Genomic DNA, 18,170 nt, shown 5'->3' on the forward strand with positions numbered 1-18,170 from the left:
TGTGTGTGCGTGTCAGTGAGTATCACTGTGTGTGTTTGTGTCACTGTGTGTCTGTATGTGTGTCAGTGTGTATCACTGTGTGTGGGGGAGTCAGTGTGTATCACTGTTTCTCTTTGTCAGTGTGCATCACTGTTTTTCTTTGTCAGTGTGTATCACTGTGTGTGTGTGTGTGTGTGTGTGTGTGTGTGTGTGCGCGCGCGTGTGATAGTGTATCACTGTGTGTCAGTGTGCATCACTCTGTGTGTGTCAGTGTGTATTACTGTGTGTGGGGGGGTCAGTGTGTATCACTGTGTGTGTGTGGGTCAGAGTGTATCACTGTGTGTGTGTCATTGTGTGTCAATGCGTGTTTGTGTGTGACAGTGTGTTTCACTGTGTGCGTGTCAGTGTTTATCACTGTCTGAGTGTGTGTCAGTGAGTATCACTGTGTATGTGTGGGTCAGTGTGCATCACTGTGTGTGTGTGTGTGGGTCAGTGTGTATCACTGTGTGTGTGGGTCAGTGTGTATTACTGTGTGTGTTTGTGTGTGTGGGTCAGTGTGCATCACTGTGTGTTTGTGTGGGTCAGTGTGCATCACTGTGTGTCTGTGTGGGTGTGTGTGTCAGTGAGTATCACAGTGTGTGTGTGTGTGTCAGTGTGTATCACTGTGTATGTGTGTCACTGTGTGTGTATGTGTGTGTGTCAGTGTGCATCACTGTATGTGTGTGTCAGTTTGTGTTGCTGTGTGTGTCAGTGTGTGTCACTGTGTGTGTGTCACTGTGTGTGTATCACAGTGTGTGTGTCAGTGTGTGTCACTGTGTGTGTGTCACTGTGTGTGTGTGTCAGTGTGTTTCACTGTGTGTGTTTGTCAGTGTGTCTAACTGTGTGTGTGCGCGTCACTCTGTATCACTGTCTGTGTGTGTGTGCGTCAGTTTGTATCACTATGTGTGTGTGTCACTGTGTGTGTGTGTGTGTGTGTGTGTGTGTCTGTGCGTGTGTGTGTGTGTGTGCGTGTGTGTGTCAGTGTGTGTGAGGTTCAGTGTCCATGTGGGTGTCAGTGTGTGTCAAAGTGTGTGAGTGTGTTGTCAGTGTGCATCACTGTGTGTGTGTGTATGTATGTGTGTGTGTGTCATTGTGCATCACTGTGTGCGTGTGGGTCAGTGTGTGTCACTGTGTGTGTCAGTGTGTATCACTGTGTGTGTGTGTGTGTGTGTGTCCGTGTGTATCACTGTTTGTGCGTCACTGTGTGTGTCAGTGTGTGTCACTGTGTGTGTGTCAGTGTGTGTCACTGTGTGTGTGTCACTGTGCGTCACTGTGTGTGTGTGTCAGTGTGTGACACTGTGTGTGTGTAACTGTGTGTCACGGTGTGTGTGTGTGTGTGTCAGTGTGTCAGTGTGCATCACTGTCTGTGGGGGGGTCAGTGTGTGTCACTGTGTGTGTCAGTGTGTATCACTGTGCGGCTGCCAGTGTGTATCACTGTGTGTGTGTCCGTGTGTGTCACAGTGTGTGCATCAGTATGTCTGAGAGTCTGTGCCCAATTGTGGGTCAGTGTGCATCACTCTCTGTTTGTGTGTGTCAGTGTGTATCACTGTGTGTGTGTGTGTCAGTTTGTGTCACTGTGTGTGTGTGTGTGTGTGGGTCAGTGTGTATCACTGCGTGTGTGTGTGGGTCAGTGTGTGTCACTGCGTGTGTGTGTCACTGTGTGTGTGTAAGTGTGTGTCGCTGTGTGTCTGTGTGTGTCACTGTGTGTGTGTCAGTGTGTGTCACTGTGCGTCACTGTGTGTGTGTCAGTGTCCGTCACTGTGTGTGTGTCAGTGTATGTCACAGTGTGTGTGTGTCAGTGTGCATCACTGTGTGTGTGTTTGTGTGTGTCAGTGTATATCACTGTGTGTTTGTCAATGTGTGTCGCTGTGTGTCAGTGTGTGTCACTGTTTGCGTTTCTCAGTGTGTGTCACTGTGTGTGTGTCACTGTGCGTCACTGTATGTGTGTGTCACTGTCTGTGTGTCAGTGTGGCTCACTGTGTGTGTGTCAGTGTGTATTACTGTGTGTGTGTGCGTCAGTGTGTATCACTGAGTGTGGGTGTGTCAGTGTGTGTCACTGTGTGTGTGTCACTGAGTGTGTGTGACGGTCAGTTTCCTGTGTGTGTCAGTGTGTGTCGCTGTGTGTGTGAGTGTGTGTGTCAGTATGCATAACTGAGTGTGTGTGTGGGGGTGTGTGTTTAACTGTGTATGTGTGGGTCAATGTGTGACACTGTGTGTGTCAGTCTCTATCACTGTGTGTGTGTGTGTCAGTGTGTCTCACTTTGTGTGTTTCAGTGTGTCACTGTGTGTGTCAGTGTGTATCATTGTGTGTTTGTGTTTCAGTATCACTGTGTGTGTGTCAGTTTGTGTCGCTGTGTGTTTCAGTGTGTGTCACTGTGTGTGTGTGTCAGTGTGTGTCACTGTATGTGTGTGTCAATTTGTGCCGTAGTGTGTGACACAGTGTGTGGGTCAGTGTGCATCACTGTGTGTCTGTGTGTGTCAGTGTGTGTGTATGTGTGTGTGTGTGTGGGTCAGTGTGTATCACTGTGTGTGTGCGTGTCAGTGAGTATCACTGTGTGTGTTTGTGTCACTGTGTGTCTGTATGTGTGTCGGTGTGTATCACTGTGTGTGGGGGAGTCAGTGTGTATCACTGTTTTTCTTTGTCAGTGTGCATCACTGTTTTTCTTTGTCAGTGTGTATCACTGTGTGTGTGTGTGTGTGTGTGTGTGTGTGTGTGTGCGCGCGCGCGTGTGATAGTGTATCACTGTGTGTCAGTGTGCATCACTCTGTGTGTGTCAGTGTGTATCACTGTGTGTGGGGGGGTCAGTGTGTATCACTGTGTGTGTGTGGGTCAGAGTGTATCACTGTGTGTGTGTCATTGTGTGTCAATGCGTGTTTGTGTGTGACAGTGTGTTTCACTGTGTGCGTGTCAGTTTTTATCACTGTCTGAGTGTGTGTCAGTGAGTATCACTGTGTATGTGTGGGTCAGTGTGCATCACTGTGTGTGTGTGTGTGGGTCAGTGTGTATCACTGTGTGTGTGTGTGGGTCAGTGTGTATTACTGTGTGTGTTTGTGTGTGTGGGTCAGTGTGCATCACTGTGTGTTTGTGTGGGTCAGTGTGCATCACTGTGTGTCTGTGTGTGTGTGTGTGTGTCAGTGAGTATCACAGTGTGTGTGTGTGTGTCAGTGTGTATCACTGTGTACGTGTGTCACTGTGTGTGTATGTGTGTGTGTCAGTGTGTGCCACTGTGTGTGTGTGTGTCAGTGTGTATCACTGTGTGTGTGTGTGGGTCAGTGTGTATTACTGTGTGTGTTTGTGTGTGTGGGTCAGTGTGTGCATCACTGTGTGTTTGTGTGGGTCAGTGTGCATCACTGTGTGTCTATGTGTGTGTGTGTGTGTGTGTCAGTGAGTCTCACTGTGTGTGTGTGTCAGTGTGTATCACTGTCTGTGTGTGTGTGTGTTTGCGTCAGTGTGTATCAATGTGTGAGTGTGTCAGTGTGTGTCACGGTGTGTGGGTGTGTGTGTGTGTATCAGCGTGTGTGAGGGTCAGTGTCCATGTGTGTGTCAGTGTGTGTCACTGTGTGTGAGTGTGTTGTCACTGTGCATCACAGTGTGTGTGTGTGGGGGTCAGTGTGTATCACTGTGTGTGTGCATTGGGTATCACTGTTTGTGTGTGTGTGTGTGTGCGCGCCAGTGCGTATCACTGTGTGTGCGTGTCAGTGTGTGTCACTGTGTGTGTGTGTGTCAATGTGTATAACTGGTTGTGTGTGTGTCAGTGTGTTTCACTGTGTGTGTGTGTCAGTACGTATCACTGTGTGTGTCAGTGTGTAACACTGCGTGTGTTTGTCTGTGTCAGTGTGTGTCACTTTGAGTTTGTGTGTCAGTGTGTGTCACTGTGTGTGTATGTGTCAGTGTGTATCACTGTGTGTGTCACTGTGTGTGTGTGTGCCAGTGTGTATCACTGTGTGTGTGTCAGTGTGTATCACTATGTGTGAGTGTGTCAGTGTGAATCACTGTTTGTGTGTGTTTGTGTGTCAGCGTGTACCACATTGTGTGTGTGTGTGGGTCAGTGCATGTCACTGTGTGTGTATGTGTCAGTGTGTATCACTTTGTGTGTGTGTTTGTGTGTATCGCTGCGTGTGTGTGTGTCAGTGTGTATCACTGTGTGTGTGTGTGTTACTGTGTGTGTGTGTCAGTGTGTTTCACTGTGCGTGTTTGTCAGTGTTTATCACTGTGTGTGTCAGTGTGTATCACTGTGTGTGTGTGTGTGTGTCAGTGAGTATCTGTGTGTGTGCATGTGTCCGTGCGTATCACTGTGTGTGTGTCACTGTGTGTCAGTGTGTGTGTGTGGGTCAGTGTGTGTAACTGTGTGTGTGTGCGTCAGTGTGCATCACTGTGTGTGTGTGTTTGTCAGTGTGTATCACTGTGTGTGTATGAGTCAGTGTCTATCACTGTGTGTGTATGTGTCAGTGTGTATCACTGTGTGTGTGTTTGTGTGTGTCAGTGTGTATCACTGTGTACGTGTCAGTGTGTGTCAATGTGTGTGTGTGTCAGTGTGTTTCAATGGGTGTGTGTCAGTGTGCATCACTGTGTGTGTGTGTCAGTGTGTATCACTGTGTGTGTGTCAGTGTGTGTCAATGTGTCTGTGTGGGTCAGTTTGTGTCAGTGTTTGTGTGGGTCAATGTGCATCACTGTGTGTGTGAGTCAGTGTGTGTCACTGTGTGTGGGGATCAGTGTGTATCACAGTGTGTGTGTGTCAGTGTGTATCACTGTGTGTGCGTCAGTGTGTGTCAATGTGTGTGTGTGGGTCGGTGTGTGTCAGTGTTTGTATGGGTCAGTGTGCATCACTGTGTGTGTGTGTGGACGAGTGTACCAGTGTGTGTGTGTGTGGGTCAGTGTGTATCACAGTGTGTGTGTGTGTCAGTGTGTGTCAATGTGTGTGTGTGTGTCAGTGTGTTTCAATGGGTGTGTGTGTCAGTGTGTATCACTTTGTGTGTGTCAGTGAGTATCACTGTGTGTGTGTGTCAGTGTGCATTACTGTGTGTGTGTCAGTAAGTATCACTGTGTGTGTGTGTGTCAGTGTGTCTTACTGTGTATGTGTGTCACTGTGTGTGTGTGTGTGTGTGTCAGTGTGTGCCACTGTGTGGGTGTGTCAGTGTGTATCACTGTGTGTGTGGGTCAGTGTGTATCACTGTGTGTTTGTCAGTGTGTGTCAATGTGTGTGTGTGTCAGTGTGTTTCAATGTTTGTATGTGTGTGTATCAGTTTCTGAGGGTCAGTGTCCATGTGTGTGTAAGTGTGCATCACTGTGTGTGTCAGTGTGTATCACTGTGTATGTGTGTCAGTGTGTATCACTGTGTGTGTGTCTGTGTGTGTATCAGTGTGTGAGGGTCAGTGTCCATGTGTGTGTCAGTGTGCATCACTGTGTGTGTGTGTGGGTCAGTTTGTATCCCTGTGTGTTTGTGTGTCAGTGTGTGTCACTGTGTGTGTTTATGTGTCAGTTTGTATCACTGTGTATGTGTGTGTGTCAGTGTGTGTCACTTTGTGTGTCAGTGTGTGTCACTGTGTGTGTCACTGTGCGTCAGCGTGTGTGTGTCAGTGTGTCTCACTGTGTGTGTGTCAGTGTGTTTCACTGTGTGTGTGTGTCAGTGTGTCTCACTGTTTGTGTGTGTCTGTGTGTATCACTGTGTGTGTGGGTCAGTGTGTATCACTGTTTCTGTATCAGTGTGTGTCAATGTGTGTGTGTGTCAGTGTGTTTCAATGGGTGTGTGCGCCAGTGTGCATCACTGTGTGTGTGTTTGGTCTGTGTGTGTGTGTCTGTGTCAGTGTGTCTGTGTGTGTGTGTATAGATATATATATATTATACATGTATAATCTATATCAGTGTGCATGTGTTTGTGTGTGCGCATGTTGTCCCAAATCTGGAGATTTCCCAGTCTTCTGAGGGGTTGAACTCCCTCTTGAAGCTGAGCGAAACCCTTTTTAAAACATGGCAGTATCTGTAAGGAGCTTTGAGCTTCAACAAAGGGTCACCTGGACTCGAAACGTCAGCTCTTTCCTCTCCTTGCAGATGCTGCCAGACATGCTGAGATTTCCCAGCGTTTCCTCTTTTGGTTTCAGATTCCAGCAGCCGCAGTAATTTGCTTTTATCCTTTTTAAAAACATAATCCATCAGCGCATAGAGACATCACGGATACTGATTCACACAAAGTGAGAGAGACAGAGAGAGAGAGAGACAGAGAGAGATACAGAGTGAGAGAGGCAGAAATTCACCACCACCCCCTCCTAGGAATTAGAGTGACAAAAGGCTGAACTTCTAAAACTGAATTGTAAAGGCGTCTGCGCATTCTATTTAATAATTAGCTTCATTGCTCTGTCTCACACTCCTGTTATTTTGGATACAGAACAAACTAATAGACCATTTCATATGACAGAAATAATTTTATGTTTGTCATCCAGCAAAGGGTCAACATATTTGTGACGAATTGCAAAGCTTGGCTATTTCAATCTCAGGTCTTCAAACTCCAGCCCCCACCGGGTTCGGGGTAATACAGAGACAACAACACACGAGTGTGGCCTGTGGAACAGGCCTCAGTTCATCATCCCCCTCTGGAGAAAATCTCTGGTCCAAGGGTTCCGAGTCACATTTCAGTCTTCAAAATTCAAATTCCTGGGGAGAAGAAATAGAGAAAAATAATTAATTAAATACAAGAAAACGTTTAAATTAAACACCCAGCTCATCACCAATGGGTGAATCATACAGACGCAGCCCATCGCCAACGGGGGTAATCGCACAGACCCAGCTCATCGCCAATGGGGGGAATCACACAGATCCAGTCCATCACCAATGGGGGGAAACACACAGACTCAGCCCATCACCAATGGGGGGAATCACACAGACCCAGCTCATCGGCAATGGGGGAATCACACAGACTCAGCTCATCACCAATGGAGGGAATCACACAGACTCAGCCCATCGCCAATGGGTGGAATCACACAGACGCTGGTCATTGGCAATGGGCTGGCCAGCGATCGAGCTGTCTGGCAAACTGCAGGCTGACAGATCAGGGCCACTGCACATGCGCAGAGTTCAGGAACTGTCAGACTCCGGCCTGAATAGGCCCCGCCCCCTATCTTTTAATAATATTCACTATTGTGGCCTCTGCGTTGCACATATTGTGGGAGATTCGAGTCTGAACTCCCACGGAAAAAAAACGAGCGTGATTTACAGCAGTTTTCCAGCCAATTCAGCACTTAGAATTTTGTTGGGAGAATCGCCTTCGGGGTCTTGTATCGGCGAGATAGTCAACATCTTTTCCCAAAGGTAGGAGAGTCTAAAACTAGAGGTACAGGTTTAAGGTGAGAGGGGAGAGATACAGAAGGATCCAGAGGGGGGCAAATTTTTCACACAGAGGGTACTGAGTGTCTGGAACAAGTTGCCAGAGGCAATAGCAGAGGTGGGTACAATTTTGTCTGATACAAAGCATTTAGACAGTTACATGGGTAAGATGGGTACAGAGGGATATGGGCCAAATGCGGACAATTGGGACTAGCTTAGTGGTTAAAAAAAGAGCGGTAAGTTGGGTCGAAGGGCCTGTTTCCATGCTGTAAACCTCGATGGCTCTGTGACTAATTTTCGTAGGTACGCGATCTGAAATGTCTCAGGACTGAGCAGTACAGCTCCCACTGTGTACAAATCGTGCTATTTATATGTAATTTATCAAAGAATATTTATAACTTAACTCCATGTCTTTACAGCACCTTCTCCAGACCCTCACCACAAAGGGAATGTTTATAATTTGATATTTTATTATTTTGAATCATGTAAATGCAAAGGAGCAGAATTTTAAACAGAAGACCATTCTTTGTGAATGTCTGCAATAGGTCACTTTGTCACAGGTCAAACAATGAAGTGGATTGATTTGATTTATTATTGTCACATGTATTAGTGTTCAGTGAAAAATATTGTTTCTTGCGGGTTATACAGACAAAGCGTCCGGTTCAGAGGGAAGGAAAGGAGAAGATGCAGAATGTAGTGTTACAGTCATAGGTCGGGTGGAGAGAAAGATCAATTTAATATGAGGTAGGTCCATTCAAAAGTCTGATGGCAGCAGGGAAGAAGCTGTTCTTGAGTTGGTTGGTGCGAGTCCTCAGACTTTGTCCTTTTCCCGATGGAAGCAAGTGAAAGAGAAAATGTCCGGGGTGTGTGTCGTCCTTAATTATCCTGGCTGCTTTGCCGAAGTAGCGGGCAGTGTAGACAGAGTCAATGGATGGGAGGCTGGTTTGTGTGATGGATTGGGCTTTGTTCATGACCCTTCATTCCGGGGAATTAGCGGGGTAAATATGTGGGGTTGCGGGGATAGGGCCAGGGTGGGGTTGGCGTTGGTGTAGGTTCGATGGACTTAACGTCCTCCTTCTGCACGATGGGGATCCTATGAGTCGATGATTGTATGATTTTGAATGAATGGATCAACACTGGGTAATAATTATGAATCATGAATGCATTCTTGCTGAAAGAAATGCCCAGATTGACGGTAATAATGATGCGAGTGCCCTGAATAAATCAACTATTGAGACAAATGATGATTTCAAAGTGATTATTTTCAAATAATATTAAAGCAAATCTGTGTCATTCACAGCAGAAAGCTCGCAATTGAATTATGACAAATATTTATTTTTTTGGCATAAACATCCAAGGACCCAGAACAACTTGTTGATTCTTTTAGATCGAGGCTTCAGATCCAGTGCCGTGCAGTTAGAAAATAATCTTTGTCATCCTCCCCTGATTCACTGCTTGTGAATGAATAAGAGAAATATCCAAGAAAGGTTCAATTACGCATCAGTTTAAAGTTTGTTCATTAATGTCACAAGTAGCGTGGGCGGCACGGTGACACAGTGGTTAGCACTGCTGCCTCACAGCTCCAGGGACCCGGGTTCAATTCCAGCCTCGGGTCACTGTCTGTGGGAGTTTGTACGTTCTCCCCGTGTCGGCGTGGGTTCCGTCGGGTGCTCCGGTTTACTCCCACACTCCAAAGATGTGCATGTTAGAAAGTTTGGCCAAGCGTAATGGCCCCTTCGTGTCAGGGGTCCAGCAGGAGGACTACAAGGGTTCCAGAGATCAAGTCTGAGTGGGAGTGTTGTCAGTACAGGCTCAATGGGCTGAATGGCCTCCTCCTGCACTGCAGGGATTTTATGAATCTGTGATTAATTCAGCACTCAAATTAAAACTCCAGTGCTTGAGAGAAGAGTCATTAAGGACATTTAAATCAAATTAAAGTGTATTTATTAGTGTCAAAAGGAGGCTGATATTAACACTGCAATGAAATTTCTGTGAAAAATCCCTCGTCTCCACACTCCGATGCCTGTTCGGGTTACACTGAGGGAGAATTTAGCAGGGCCAATGCACCCTAGCCAGCACGTCTTTCGGACTGTGGGAGGAAACTGAAGCGCTGTGGAAGGGGGCGTGCGGGGGAGGGGGCGTGCGGGGGAGGGGGTGTGCGGTTTATTAGATTTTATTAAATTGTCAATTAATCACGGCCAATCAACCTAACCCGCACTTTCAGACTGTGGGTGGGAACCGGAGCACCCGGAGAAAACCCATGCAGACACGGGGAGAATGTACAAACTTTGCACAGGCAGTGAGCCAAGCCGGGAATTGAAGCTGGCTCTCACCTTCCCACTTTAGAACGCTGTGCACGTGATTAGAGACATCCCTGACCTTGGCACCCGGGAGGCAACAAACCATGCGGGAGTCTCTGTCCCGACCACAGAACCTCCGGTCTGTACCTCTGACCATTGAGTCCCCGATCACTACTGCTCTCCTCTTCTTCCTCCCACCCTTTTGCGCTGCAGAACCAGACTCAGTATCAGAGTTCCGGCTGTCGCAGCTTGTCCCAGGTAAAGCATCTCCCACAACAGTATCCAATTCAGTATACCTGTTGTGGAGGGGTATGGCCACAGGGGAACCCTGCTCTGTCTGTCCTTTCACATTGCCATTTCCTCTCCTTACAGTAACCCAATTTCCTGTGCTCTGCTGCTTAGGTGTAACTACCTCCCTAAAGCTACGGTCCATAAACTCCTCATTCTCCCGAATTAGATGGAGGTCATCAAGCTCCTGCTCCAGTTCTCTAATACGCTTTGCTAGCAGTTGCAGCTGGATCCATCTTTTGCAGTTGTTGTTGTCAGGGACATTGGAGGTCTCCCTGATCTCCCACATCCGGCAAGAGGAGCATTCCAACATCTTGCCTGGCATTTTTTTTTACTCTGGGTAAAAACAAGAATAAACTTTCTGGGGGAAAAAAAACATCTCGATTTTGCCTGTTCTGGCCGAAGCCCGTTAAGCCAAAGCCCTTCAGCTCTCACTCTGCCCCCTGCTCACTCCGCTGCCTGCTACAACGCTGCCCGCTGAATAGTGCTGTTTGCTACGACTCCCACAATTTTTACAGATGCACCAAGAAAGCATTCTTTCTGGTTGTATCACAGTTTGGTCTGTCTCCTGCTCTGTCCAAGACTGCAAGAAACTACAAAGGGTCGTGAACAAAGCTCAGTCCATCATGCAAACCAGCCTCCCATCCATTGACTCTGTCTGCACTTCCTGCTGCCTCGGAAAAGCAGCCAGCATAATCAAGGACCCCACACACCCCGCACATTCTCTCTTCCACATTGTTTGTACCTTTTGATTCTTTATTCAGAATCAAACAAAAGTATTGAGTCCAATCAGAGTCCCCAAACGAGGGACAAACCAGATTCAAGCTGGCAAGACAAGAATCTCCATACCATCTTGGCTTGATCAAACAAGATGGACGCTGACAGGATGAGGCATTGCAACACCTCCCGGGCTTGATCTGGGCTTCATCCTGGCCAAAAGGCCAAGATGGCTGTGAATGATTGCATCAAGTAAGGCCTCAAATTAATCTGATTGGTTAACCTGATCGCTTTCTCTCCCAGAGCAGAGGCAAATCATTCTCGCAGGCATCAGCACATTCCAAGGGCAATGGGTGAGCCACATCCCCTGTCTGATCATTGTTTCACTCCTGCCACCTTCTTCCATTAGGGTAAAGATATAGAAGTCTGAAATGATGCACCAACCGTCTCAAGAACAGCTTCTTCCCGGCTGCCATGAATGGACCTACCTAACTTTCAGTTGATTTTTCTCTACACCCTAACTATGACTGTAACACTACATTCTGCACCGTCCCCTTTCCTTCTCTATGAACGGTATGCTTTGTCTGTATAACCCGCAGTAAACAATACTTTACACTGTATACTAATACATGTGACAATAATAAATCAAATCAAATTGCCTCCCCTCCCCCATTGGCCCCTCCCATCCCCTCCCGCATTGGCCCCTCCCCCCTCCCCCATTGGCCCCTTCACTCCGCTCCATCGTTGGCCCCTCCCCTCCCCCATTGGCCCCTCCCTTTGGCGACCACTGTCCCCTCCCCTCCACTCAACTCCCACTCAGCACCTCCCCTTGCCCCCTCCTCTCCCCTCTTGCCCCTCCCTTTCCTGTGTCCCCTCCCTCCACAGCCAACCCCCCACTTTCACCTCCCCCTCTCCCCCTCATCCCCTACACCTCTCCCCGTCGTTCGCACCCCACCTCCCTCTTCTCCCTTCCCCTTCCCCAACCCCCAATGTCCCCTCCCCATCCCCTACCGACTTGTCCCCACTCCCTCGTCCCCAACCCCTCCCCCGCCCCCGCATCTCCAGCCCCTCTCCCCTCCCCCCTTGTCCTCACATCCTCCCCCACCCTCGTCCGCCTCCCCATTTCCCTGCTCTCTCCCACCTCCCCCTCACAGCTCCTACCCCCTCCTCCCTCCCCCCTCCTCCCTTCCTCCTCCCCTCCCCTCCCCTCCTTCACAATCCTCCTCACTCCTCCCTCGTCCGCCGAGCTCCCTCCCACAGTCTCCCCCGTCCCACCCCACTCCCACTCCCCCTCCGTTACCCCTCCTCCCTCCCCCCTCCTCCCCTCCTCCTCCGCTCCCCTCCTCCCCCTCCTCCCTCCCCCACCCTCCTCCATCGCCCCAGTCTCCCCGTCCCATCCCATTCCCTCTCCCCCTCCCTACCCCCTCCCCCTCTCCCACTCTATCCCTCCCCTCCCCCTCACCCCCTCTCCACCCTCCATCCCTCCCCCTCCCTCCTATCCTCCCTCTCCACCCTCCCCCATTCCTTCCCCTCCCCTCCCTCCCCCTCCCTCCTACCCCACCCCCTCTCCCCGCCCCTCGCTCCCCCTCCCTCCCCCCTCCCCATCCACCCTCTCCCTCCCCCCTCCCCTACTCCTCGACCACCCCTCCTCCCCCACCCCCACCCCCTCTTCCCCCTCCCCCTCACTCTCCCTTCCTCCCCCCTCCCCCACCACCCCTCCCACCCCTGACTACCCCCCTTTCTCCTCCCTCCCCCCCCCTCTCCCTCCTCCATCCTACCCTCCCCTTCCCCCCTCCCCCTCCTCTCCACCCCCGGCACATCCCCCTCCCTTCCCCCCGCCCCTCCCTCCTCCCCTAGCCCCCCTTCACCCCCTCCCCGCCATTCCCCCTCACCCTCCCTCCTCCCCATGCCACTACCCTCCCCTCCCCTCCCTACTCCCTTCCTCCCCCCTCCTCCTCTCTCTCCCCTTCCCCTCCCCCTCTCCGTTCCTCTGCCCTGCTTCCCCTCCAACCCGCCGCCCCCGTTCCTCCACCCCTCCCACCCCTTACTGCCCCCTCCTCCCCCTCGCACTCCACCTCTCCTCCCTATCCACCCACGCTCCCCCTTCCTCCCCTACCCCCCTTACCCCCCACTTCCTCCCCCCTCCCCCCTTCCTCCCCCCTCCCTCTTCCCTCCCCCTCGCACCCCTCCCCTCCCCTCCCTCCCCTCTCTCCCCCCTACCCCCTAACTCTTCCCCACCCTCCCACCTTCCTCCCCCTCCCCCTTCCAGCCCCCTCCCCCCTCCCCTTCCCCTGCCACCCTCCCTCCCCTCCTCCCCTCCCTATCCCTCTCCCCTCCTCCCTTCCCCTCCCCCCTTCCCCCTCCCCCTTCCCCCTCCCTCTGCCCCTCTCCCTCCCCCTCCCCCACTCCCCCCTCCTCCCCACTCCCCCTACAACCCTCCCCCCTTCCTCCCCCTTCCTCCCCCCTCCCCCTCCCCCCTCTCCCCCATCTCCTCCCCTCCCCTATCCCCCCTCCCCTCCCCTACCCCGTCATCCCTACCCACTCCCCCTCCCTCCTCCCTCCTCCCCCCTCCCCCCTCCCTCCTCCCCCTCCCTTATCCTCCCCCCTCCGTCTCGCCTCCCCTCCCTCTCGCCTCCTCCTCCCTCCTCCCCCTCCCCTTCTCCCCCTTCCCGTCCAACCTTGCCACCTCCCCTTCCACCCCCCTCCCCGCTTCCCCCCACCCCCGTCCCTCCCCCTCCACTCCCCCCCTTCCCCCTCTCCTTCCCCTCCCCCTCCCCTTCCCCTCTCCCCTTCCCCTCCCCCTTCCCCTCCCCCCTTCCCCTCCCCCTTGCCCTCCCCCCTTCCCCTCCCCCTTCCCTTCCCCCCTCCCCTTCCCCTCCCCAGCTTCCCTCCCCCTTCCCCTCCCCCCTTTTCCTCCCCCGTTCTCCCCCCTTCCACTGCCCCGTCCTCCCCCCTTTCTCCCCACCTCCCTCCCCACCGCCTATCAGAGGGACGGATTTTACACAGAGGGTCGTGTGGGGGCCTGGAATGCGCTGCCAAGTAGGGTGGTGGAGGCAGGCCCGCTGACATCGTTTAAGACTTACCTGGATAGTCACATGAGCAGCCTGGGAATGGAGGGATACAAACGATTGGTCTAGTTGGACCAAGGAGCGGCACAGGCTTGGAGGGCCGAAGGGCCTGTTTCCTGTGCTGTACTGTTCTTTGTTCTTTGTTCCTCCCCCAGTCCTCTTCCCTCCTCCCTCTCCCCCCTCTTTCTCGCCCCCTCCACCTCCCCACCTCCCCACTCCTCCTCCACCGTCCCCCTCCCCCTCCCATCAAGTTACCCCCATCCCTTACCCCTCTCCCCTCTTCCTACACCCTCCCCTTCCCCTCCTCCTCCTCCTACGTCCTCCTCCCCCCATCCCTCCCCTTCCCCTTCCCCCCTCCCCACCCCTCCCCCCATCCCCCTCCCCCTCCCACACCCGTCCCTTCCCCCCCTCCACAAGCCTCCCCCCTTCCTGTCCCTCGCCCCTCCCCCTTCCCCCCCTCTTCCCCCTCCCTCCTCCTCATGCCCCCCTCCCTTTCCTCCCCTCTCCTTCCCCCCAATCCTCCTCCCCCTCCCCTTCTTCCCCCTTCCTCTCCTCCACCCTTCCACCTCCCTTCCCCTCCACCGTCCCCTCCCCACTTCCCCTCCTCTCGTCCCCTCCCCTTCCCCCGTCAGACCCTTCCACCCCTCCCGTTCCCAACTCCCCCCTCCCCCTTCCCCGCTCCCCCTTCCTCCCTCCATCCCATCCCCCCTCCTCTTCCCCCCTCCCCACCCTCTCTCCCCCCATTCGCCTTCCCCCTTCCCCCTCCCCCTACGCTCCCCCCTCCCCCTCCACTTCCCCCCTTACTCCCCCCTCCCACACCCCCTTCCGCAACCCCCTCCCCCTTCCCCCCTCTTCCCCCTTCCCCCCTCTCCCCACTTCCCCCCCTTCGCCTCCTCCGTATCCCTCATGCCCCTCCCCTTCCCCCTCTCCTTCCCGCCCCCCACCTCCCCCTTCTTCCCCCTCTCCCCTCCCCCATCCCTCCCCTCTCCCCGTCTCCTCCCCTCCCCCCGTCCCCTCCCCCGCCCCCTCCCATTCCCTCGTCCCCTCCCGCGTCCCCTCCCCTTACCCCCTCCGCCTTCCCCCCTTCCCCCTCCCCTTCTCCCTCCCACCCTCCCTCCCCCATTCCCCTTCCCCCCTCCCCCTCCCTTCCCATCCCCCTCCCCCTCCCTCCCCTTCCCCACCTCCCCCACTCGCTTCCCCCATTCCCCTTCCTCCCTCCCCCACCCTCGCTCCTCCCCTTCCCCCTCCCCTTCCTCACCCGCCTCCCCCTTCCTCCTCTTACCCCCTTCCTCCCCCCTCCCCCCTACCCCCTTTCGCCAACCCCCCCACCTTCCCCCCTCTTCCCCCTCACTCCTCCTCATGCCCCCGTCCGCTTCCCCCTCTCCTACCCCGTCCCCACCTCCCCCTCCCCTTCATCCCCCTCCAACCCCACCCCCTCCCCCTCTCACTCCCCTCCCCCATCCACGCCGTCCCCCTCCCACTCCCATCCCCCTCCCCCTTTCAGTCCCCTCCCCTTCACCCCTCCCGCACCCCTCACCCTCCCCCTTCCACTACCCTCCCCCTCCCCCCTCCCACTCCCCTCCCTCACCCCTCCTCCTTTCCCTCCCCCCACACCCCCCTCCCCTCCCCTCTCCTTCCTCCCCCCGGTCCCTCCCCCTTCACTGTTGCCGAGTAAAGGTCCAGTGGGCGGGGCTGGCGAGCCCCCCCCAGTCCCTTCCCACCCTTCTCCCCCTCCCACCCTCCCCTAACATCCTCCCTCCAACCCCTTCCCCCACCCCCCTCCGCCTCCCCTCCCCCCCCTCCTTTCCTCCCCGCCTCCCCTCCTCTTCTCCCCCTCCGCTCCGCCCCTACCCCCTCCTCTCCCCCTCCCCGTCCCTCCCTCCTCTCCCCTCCCCCTCCCCTCCCCCTCCCCCTCCCCTCCCCTCCCCCCCACCTCCCCCGTCCCCTCCCCATTCCCTCCCCCTCCCCTCCTCTCCTCCCCCTCTCCTCCCCCCTCCAACTCCCTCTAACCCCTCCCCTCCCCCCTCCACCCCCCTCCCCCCCTCCACTCTCCCCCTCCACCCCCTACCCCCCCCCACGGTTGTCTCGTAACGGTCCGGTGGGCGGGGCTGGCCAGCCTCCCCCGTCCCGTCCCCCCCTCCTCCCCCCTCCCCTCTACTCCCCCCTCCCCCCTCCTCCCCCCTCCCCTCACCACTCCCCCTCCCCCTCTCTCCTCCACCCCCTCCCCTTTCCTCTCCCCTCCACCCCTCCCCTCTCCTCCCACTCCCCCACCCCTCCTCCCCCACCCCCCTCTCCCTCTCCTCCCTTCCCGCCTTCCCCCCTCCCCTCCCCTCCACTTCCTCCCTTCTGTGAGATTACTTCTCACAGAAGTTGGTGAATTTGTGGAACTCGATGCCCCATAGCGCGGTGGAGTTTGAATCATTAAATGGTTTCAAGAAGGAAATAGGTATATTTCTGATTTAAAGAAAGAGCAGGTTAAAGAGATAAGGGGGACAGGAGGGGAGATGTGTTGGAGACCAGGGAGAGATCAGCCATGATCTGGTTGAATGGTGGATCAGGTTCGAAGGACTGAATTGCCTACTTCTCCTCATTCCTCTCTGCCTATGTAACATCTATACCCAAACAAACATCGCTCAATGTTTCGGATCCCAGTAGCGTTTGGGTCACTGCAAATTTGGGAGGTGTAACAACTCCTAAGTCTTTTATTCTGGGTACGATTACTTGCCAGTCAGCTGGTTGTTGCCCCTTCTTTTGCATTGTAGAAGTGACTCAGTTCTTATATTTCCCAATTCCCAGTGGAGATTTGACCCAACGTGTTCTGCTGGGCGAGATTAGAAGCAGTGAAATAATCAGAGTATGTGTCTGAATCCAAATTTACCATTCCATCTCTGTGCTGGTTGGCAGTGTGAAAGGGTGAAATGTTTAGTGGTTTTTGAGAGGGAGGGGAGGTGGTAGACTGGCCAAGTTCTCTGTGACCAAAACCAATCATCTCCGCTGCGTTTTATACCCTGGTGATGGAACAGAAAATTTATCTTGCACAATGTTGTTCAGAAGATGGCTCGCTTACCTTGTCATTCTTATCGAGAGATCGTGCTGCAATGGATTATTAAGGATTTTCTTGCCTCTGGATTCAGGATCCTGATTCAAAAGTGGAAGTAACAATTTTGTGGTTATAATCAGTGCACCTACTTAGGAAGACAGAAGCAAATATAAGACTCTAAAATGGCCTCTAATTGGAAAATGAATTTCAATTAAAATGCGTGTTACATTTTTCTATGAAGAATAAAGAAGTCTCATGCATCTCGGATCAATGTGCAGAGGGTTCATCATTATACGTCATGATGCAGATTAATAAAACCATTGTAAAACAGTAAACTAAGCACTCAGGTTCATTCCTAGGTGTATAGAATTGAAAACTGGGGAAGTAATGTTTTATAAATCCTGCATGTTGGGATGCAGCAGTAGGCCCTGACTTTGCCGTCTAAACTGTCATCTTAACCCCTGCCATGAGGAGCAGATGGACTTCTGCATCTAGGATTAAGGCTATCCAAGCCAAACTTTGCTCACGGTTCCTCCCACACACTTGCTTTGAATTTGCATCTCCTTTCTTAACACCCTTTGCACCCTATTATTATCCATTCCTACTGAACTGTTGACCACCCCATTTCTTGGTCCCCATGTTAACTGATATTGTCAATGGGTTCCCTTTCCTTTGCTACTGTCCCATTCCCCTTAAAATCTGACACCATCACCAACTTCTAAAAAAAAAACCCTCTTCCTCTGTCCTTGCCAATTTCCTCATCTCTAACCTTCCCTTTCTCTCAAATCCCTTTCCAACTTTCCTACAGTTTGATGTTTGACTTGTTCAAACAAATTTCTGTCATGTCTCAGTACTGAAATTCTCAGCATCAGATAAATGGTGTCCTGTGTAACTGTGAGCATGGTAAACTATCCTTGATGTGTCTGCGGCCTTTTACACATTCCAGCATCCGATCACCTTCACCGGTAGGTTGGATGAGACTGTCCTCGTCTAGTTTGATTCTTACCTGTCCATCCATAAACTGAGACTGAACAACAATATTTGTAACCTTTTGGCCCTGAGGTGACATTTTGACTAAATATCAGCTCCATCACCAAAATATCCCATTTACATTTTTGTAGCATTGCCCTGCTCCCACCCTGATTCAGCTGATCTGCTGCTGAAACCTTCGTTCGCATCTCAACTATTCCAGTGCTGTGGCTGGCCTCCTGTTTGCCAACCTCCATAAACTTTGTTCAAAACCCTCTGAATCCTAACTTGAATCAAGTCTGTTCAACCATCACCTCCAGTCTAGCAACGCCTTAGTTTTCATGTCATCCTTGTTCTCAAATCCATCTACTGCCTTACCCCTTCCTGTCTCTTGCAGTCCCACAGATCGTTGTGCTCCTCCATTTCTGGCAACTTGCACGTCCCTGCTTTTG

At 52.8% G+C, this 18,170-nt stretch overlaps 1 pseudogene; it reads left to right on the forward strand.

The window, feature by feature from the left end:
• The window catches only part of LOC144482686 (SWI/SNF-related matrix-associated actin-dependent regulator of chromatin subfamily A member 5-like), a 176,169-nt pseudogene that overhangs the window by 121,940 nt on the left and 36,059 nt on the right, over window positions 1-18,170 (forward strand).

Source organism: Mustelus asterias, unplaced genomic scaffold (assembly GCF_964213995.1).
Source record: "Mustelus asterias unplaced genomic scaffold, sMusAst1.hap1.1 HAP1_SCAFFOLD_36, whole genome shotgun sequence".
NCBI lineage: Eukaryota > Metazoa > Chordata > Chondrichthyes > Carcharhiniformes > Triakidae > Mustelus > Mustelus asterias.